The sequence below is a fragment of the Vipera berus genome (assembly GCF_964194415.1).
Source record: "Vipera berus genome assembly, chromosome: 9".
Lineage (NCBI taxonomy): Eukaryota > Metazoa > Chordata > Lepidosauria > Squamata > Viperidae > Vipera > Vipera berus.
In genome coordinates this window covers 14491521-14497754 of record NC_138212.1, presented here as the reverse complement: position 1 = coordinate 14497754, position 6234 = coordinate 14491521, and positions in this window count along the sequence as shown.

Sequence of the window (6234 nt, the reverse complement as noted above, 5' to 3'; positions counted from 1 at the left end):
ATTCACTTCAATGTTGGATATTTTCAGACAGGTTCATACGGTTTCATTCAAGGCAGGAAAACAAGTAGTCTACATATAAATCCTAAATTGTCGTCAGTATTTTGGAATTCTCTGCTTGCCCTTGTTGAAGTGGACGAAAAAAAATAAATTGGTAGAATTAAATTGATGGTAATTCAATGGATCTTCGGGAGTCTTAAAAATGCCCTGTGCAGATCTAAGGCCTCAGTTTCCCAATAAAGCATTCCCTAGGAAAATGTTTTCTCGGGTTTTATTAGAGACAAATCCCCCTTTGTTTATTGCTGCTTTTTGTAAAGTACAAAGGTGATCAAGGGTGTTTCTCTAGATTCCTTCATTTACGATTTTTCCCCCTCCTTTTACCTTCAGTCACTGAGGCCATTTAAAAATAGACAGACCTAAAAGAAAGGTTTTAAAATAAATCAAAGGACCAATGTTTTTATTACTCAGTCAACATTCCAAGGCATTTTTATTCTCCAAGGCTTTTAATGGACTGATTGATGGCTACAGCTCTTATTTCTTCCTTTTTATAGAGATTTATGGCACTTTGGGCATAAAAGAAGCGTGGAACACTTTACATGTACAACATGTTACTAGCTATAATGGTTAACTTCTGAATGTGATCGGGAGTGGTGTCTGATTTAATTATATCCCCCTAAATGGCTTGATAGACTTTTCACACTGATGCTGGTAAACAATTTTCTTTAAAAAAATGGTATGAAAATGCTATAAATCAGGGGTCTGCAACCTTGACAAGATTAAGACTTGTGAACTTCAGCTCCTGCTGGCTGAGGAATTCGGAGAGCTGAAGTCCACAAGTCTTAAAGTTGTCAAGGTTGCAGACCCCTGCTATAAATACACATTAAGGACATTGATTACAATGTCCCTATTGAAAGGGTGAGTGAGAGACAGCTGTAATGCAGTTCTCTTTGTCTCAACCCAGAGTCAACATGTAGGGGAGATGGGCAAGCACAGACATTTAATGAATGAATGAATGAATGAATAAAAACAAGGTAGACTAAATTAAAAAATTGATGCCATATAGATCAGGATTACTTTTAGTATACATGTGACCTTAATGGAGCCTGCCCATTACAGTTGTACAGTGGTACTTTGTTCCTCAATTGTTTTGAAACTCATTGAATTTGGTAGTCAATGCATTTTAATGCAAAAAATATTGTCCCGATACTCATCGTTTGTTGGTACGCAACACACAAGCCAGAACTTGTCAATGTTGGCTTTTTTCCTTATAGGGAAAAAAAACGTTTGGAAAGCATCTGTTTTGGTAGCCATTGCACCTCCTGGAAGCAATTAAAGATCAGTACCAAAGTATCACTATATCTTGTGGCTGTTGTAAAATGTACACAGTGGTCGTTACGCAAACCCATTGTTCACTGTGATGTGGTTTTGCTGAAAACTGGAAGTGCTGGTTTTGGTAAAAGGGCAGTCACATGACCACGGAATGCTGCCAGTGGCTGTAAATGCAGCCATGTTGCCATGTGCTCAAGGTCCAGTCACATGACCACAGAGGGGGGTCCAATGATCGGAACTTGGAATGTGGTTTATAAGACTTTTTCAGATTGGTCGTAAGTCAAGTACCAGTAAGCTTTGCAACCTATACAGCTATAGAAACAGAATTTTGCCGGTCTCAGTCAATGAATCAGAATAAAGGTGGAAGGGACCTTGGAGGTCTTCTAGTCCAGCCCCCTGCTCAAGCAGGAGCCCCTATATCATTTCAGACAAGTGGCTGTCCAGTCTCTTCTTAAAAACACTGAGTGAAGAAGCACCCATAACATCTCAAGGTGTTCCACTGGTTAATTGTCCTCACTGTCAGGAAGCTTCTCCTCAATTCCAGGTTGCTTCTCTCCTTGATTATTTTCCATCCATTGTTTCTTGTCTTGCCTTCTGCGGTTTTGGAAAATAAACTGACCCCCCTCCTCCTCCTTGTGGCAGCCTCTCAAAACTGGAATGCTGCCATCTTGTCCCCCCTGGCCTTTCTTTTCTCTGGACTCACCATTCCCAAATCCTGCAACCGTTCTTCATGTGTTTTAGGCTCCAGACCTTTAATCATCTTAGTTGCTCTTCTCTGCACTTTTCCCAATGTCTCAACATCTTTTCTCAATGTAATTGAGGACCCAGATTGTTGGGGGCAATAAGCTGACTTTGTAATAATGCCGCTTGGGTGTGTGTGTGAAAGCCCTAACAAGCAGGCATATACATAGAATGAAGGCTACTGCTAAGCTTGTAAGCCGCCCTGAGTCTTTGGAGAAGGGCGGGATATAAATGGAATTAAAATAAAATAAAAATAAATAAAATAATTGCCCTTTGGAAGAGGGAGGGGCTTGACTGACACTTCCCCCCCCCCACATTCTTGGCCTGGTCTCAAGCCCCTCTTACCTGATGATTGCTTTAGTAGCGTCTCTTCATCCTGTCCTACAAGGCCATTTCCCTGCCTATGCCCTTTACAGTACACTTTCTGCAACTGGGAGAACTGGATCACTCTTCCCATTGGAGACTTACTGGATCTGTAAGTGATTGGGTTTATTGGTCCACTCAAACTTTAAGCAATCTGGTTCCATTTCAGCTTTTGTAGGAAATATGTGAGCTGGAATTCTGAAGCCTGACACCCCTGAAGGGAAATTTCCTATCTGTCTCTCCTGAGATTTCAGCTGAACTCATTTTGGCTAGCTAGTGTGTTAGAGGTTCAGGAAGGGATCTGAGCTAAATCAAAGGAATTAGTGAGGCCAGTTCAGAGTCTTACACAGAAGTAATTTCATTAAATTTTGATGTCTTTCATTCAAACGAAGGTGATTTAATTAAATTTGCTGCCTTTAAGGCAATAAAAATAATGATTTCACTGTATTAACTTTTCCTTCTAACCTTTTACAAATTACGGTTCGGGTGTAGCTTTTGGACAGTTAGGGCTTTGTATGTCATCCTGGAAATGTTAATTGCCTATCTCTACCTTATGGATTGAGCTATTAAAAAAGGAACAGCAATAATGCAGAAAACCTTAGCTCTCTGCTGCCCTCTGTTGGTCATGTAGAATTTTTTTCTTCTGTCCAGTTCTGATAGCCAATTTACGATTTTCAATGGAAAAGATTATCTGGCAAGGTTGCACTTCACTAAATTAAGCATTCTAGAATGGTCAGACCTAGTTAATACAAGGAGGGAACCAGGAAATCCTCAGGCTGAAGGCTAGACTAGGAAGTAAAAAAAACATGAAAGGTGATAACAGAAAACTGCTTTACTGCCCTAGAAGCAAATGTAAAATCTCGTCTTGGGAGTCACCAGGAATCTAAGAAGACTGTAGTTTGGTGTTTCTCAATCTTCACAACTGAACTAGCTGGAAAATTCTAGGTGTTGAAGTCTACCCATCTTAAAAGTTTTAGAAAATGAGAAACATTTCTGTAGTTAGTCTGTAATGTCTGGTTTTGATGTTTAAGACCAATGAGCTAAATTTGCACAGAACATTGGAAAAATGTACATCACTGTGGTTTGTTAGTGTAAAAAATGAGGTTTTTCTAGTTGGCAGCACAATGCGTTTGCTGGATTTCATGAATCTGACAAAATTTTCACAAACCTATATATTATAATAATTATGATATTAGTTTACCCCCATCTTGGTGGTATTTTTCCCATCTGCTGCATCTTCTGTTGTAGCCATGATGACATCAGCATTCCCTTTAAGGATCAACCAGGCTGTTGAATGCTGAGCAGATCCCATTGTGGTTTGAAATGCAGGAAACCAACGATTGTGGCTAATTTTACAAATAATAGTTCAAACTAAAATGCTAGTATTGTACTGTATTGACTTTCCCTGCCTGGAATTGTAACGAATTGCTGCATCTGAACTCTAGATATCCTTCTCTGCACCACGTTAATTTAGTGAAGTGAAGGCTAAATCCTCCTGCTGATGTGCAATCTGCAAAGATTGTTTTGTTCTCAATCTACAAAGAATAAAATATATAATTTTGTTCTCCTAACTAGTGAGGAACAATATCAGACTTCTGTGAGCAGATCTGAAGGTGATGATGGGACCAGATCAAAGCTGCATGGAAGTTAGGTCAATAACAAAATCATAGGGCTGAAGGGGACCTTGGAGGTCTTCTAGTTCAGCCAGACAAATAGGTGTCCAATCTTTTCTTGAAAACCTCCAGCAATGGAGCACCCACAATAAACAACAACAACAATAATAACAATGTTGGAAGGTCATCTAGTCCAACCCCCTGCTCAGGCAGGAAACCCTATACCATTTCAGACAAATGGCTGTCCAGTCTCTTCTTAAAAACTTCCAGTGTTGGAGCATTCACAGCTTCTGGAGGCAGGTTGTTCCACTGATTAATTGTTCTCACTGTCAGGAAATTCCTCCTTAGTTCTAGGCTGCTTCTCTTTGGCTTCTTGTCCTGCCCTCTGGTGCTGTGGAGAATAAATCACATCCTCTTCCCTGTAACAACCCTTCAAGTATTAGAAGACGGCTATCATGTCTGTCTCCCCTAAGCCTTCTCTTTGTTAGCCTAGACACACCTAGTTCCCTTAGCTGATCATTGTACACTTTAGCCTTTGTTGCTCTTCTCTGAGCTCTTTCTGGGGCCTCAGCATCTTAACAACAGCATTTTGCTAGCGCTCCCAAAAGAAGACCCTCGTTTTACAAGGAGACATGTATTTGGAACATAGAATATGAAAGGCATGAATAAAGAAAAACATGGAGTTGTTAGCGAGGACATATTGAATGGAACAAGTCAACTTAAGGAGACCAATAATGGTTGACTGGAGTGTAAAAGCTGAAAAAAAAATAGAGGAATCTCAAACTGGAACGGGAGTTGGACTGAATTAACAGGAGATCAGTTGATAAAGTTTCACAAAGCGAGTTCTTGGAGTATTGTCAACATCTAATTCAAGTAAAAAGAAACACATTCTACCCTTGGATCTCATTCAACGCACAACAGAATCAGATCTATTATATAATAGGAAACAGGTACAATCTAGTGAGTCAGAGCATTTCCAAGTGCAGATTGTGGAACAGATCATGAATTATTGGTGCCAAATATGCAAAACGTGGCAGCAAGATTTGATCTGAAGAAGATAAAGTAAGTACCTATAAATAATGTAAGGAATAGATTCCGTATGCTTATGCAAAAGCGACTTTGATGTGGCTGGGCGTGCGAGGGGTGTGGGTGGAAAGGAGGAGGCTTAATAGAAATCAAAGCAGAAAAAAATATTACCAACATTTCAAAAAAGAAAAGATCCAAGTGGCTATCAGAATAGCTGTCAGGATATATGAAGGAAGACAAAGCTTTGTACAACAAAAAGGATGAAGAAGTAACTGGATCCAGATTTACAACATCAAACAGGGAAGAACAAGGAAATATAGTCCAAGAATGTCAACAAACAGAAGGACAAGAAATGGAAAATAAGCTAAGAGAAACCACAGCAAAATTTATCATTAAGGAACACATAATTCAATCATAAGAGCTAACTGGGGTTAAAAGAAGATGGGAGAGCTATAATCAATCCTTTTGCAAAATATTATGCAACAATAAAAACACTTTCAAAGAGAGAATATATATTAGGAACTGACCCATAAAAAAGTGAAGTAGGATGGCCAATTGGCCAATGGTCAAATCTGAAACCAGCAGATGCAGATGAAAAGCACTGAAGTCTTTAAAGCTGTAGGAGATGAGGTGGTTAAAATGTTAACTGTTCTGTGTCGACAAATATGGAACAAATCTGTGTTTCCTAAATATTGGAAAAGATTCTTAACCACAATATAGTGATTAAGGCATCAGGCAATGAGTTCTAGGTCCTGCCTTGGGCGCAAGACAGCTGGGTGACCTTGGATCAGTCACTTTCTCCGAGCCCTAGGAAGGAGGCAATGGCAAGCCACTTCTGAAATCTTGCCAAGAAAACTTCAAGGACCCGTACAGGCAATCTCCGAGAATCGGACATGATTAAAAAGGGGGAAAAATGGGTACAACAGGAAACTTTACAAAAGAGGGAAGGAAAACATGCAAAGATTATAGGGAGTGTTTCTATGAGTTTCTGCTTCCCCCTTGTGTTACATTGTGTGTAGGTGTGGAATGTGAAATGCAAGATAGGCAACGTACATTCTACTCTGGGTCATGTAACCGGAGAAGGTGGGTGGGGCTCAAAATGGAGCTTTCAACAGAATTCTGAGAGAGTGATTGGCCTAAAGTCACCCATGCCTAAGGTAGGACT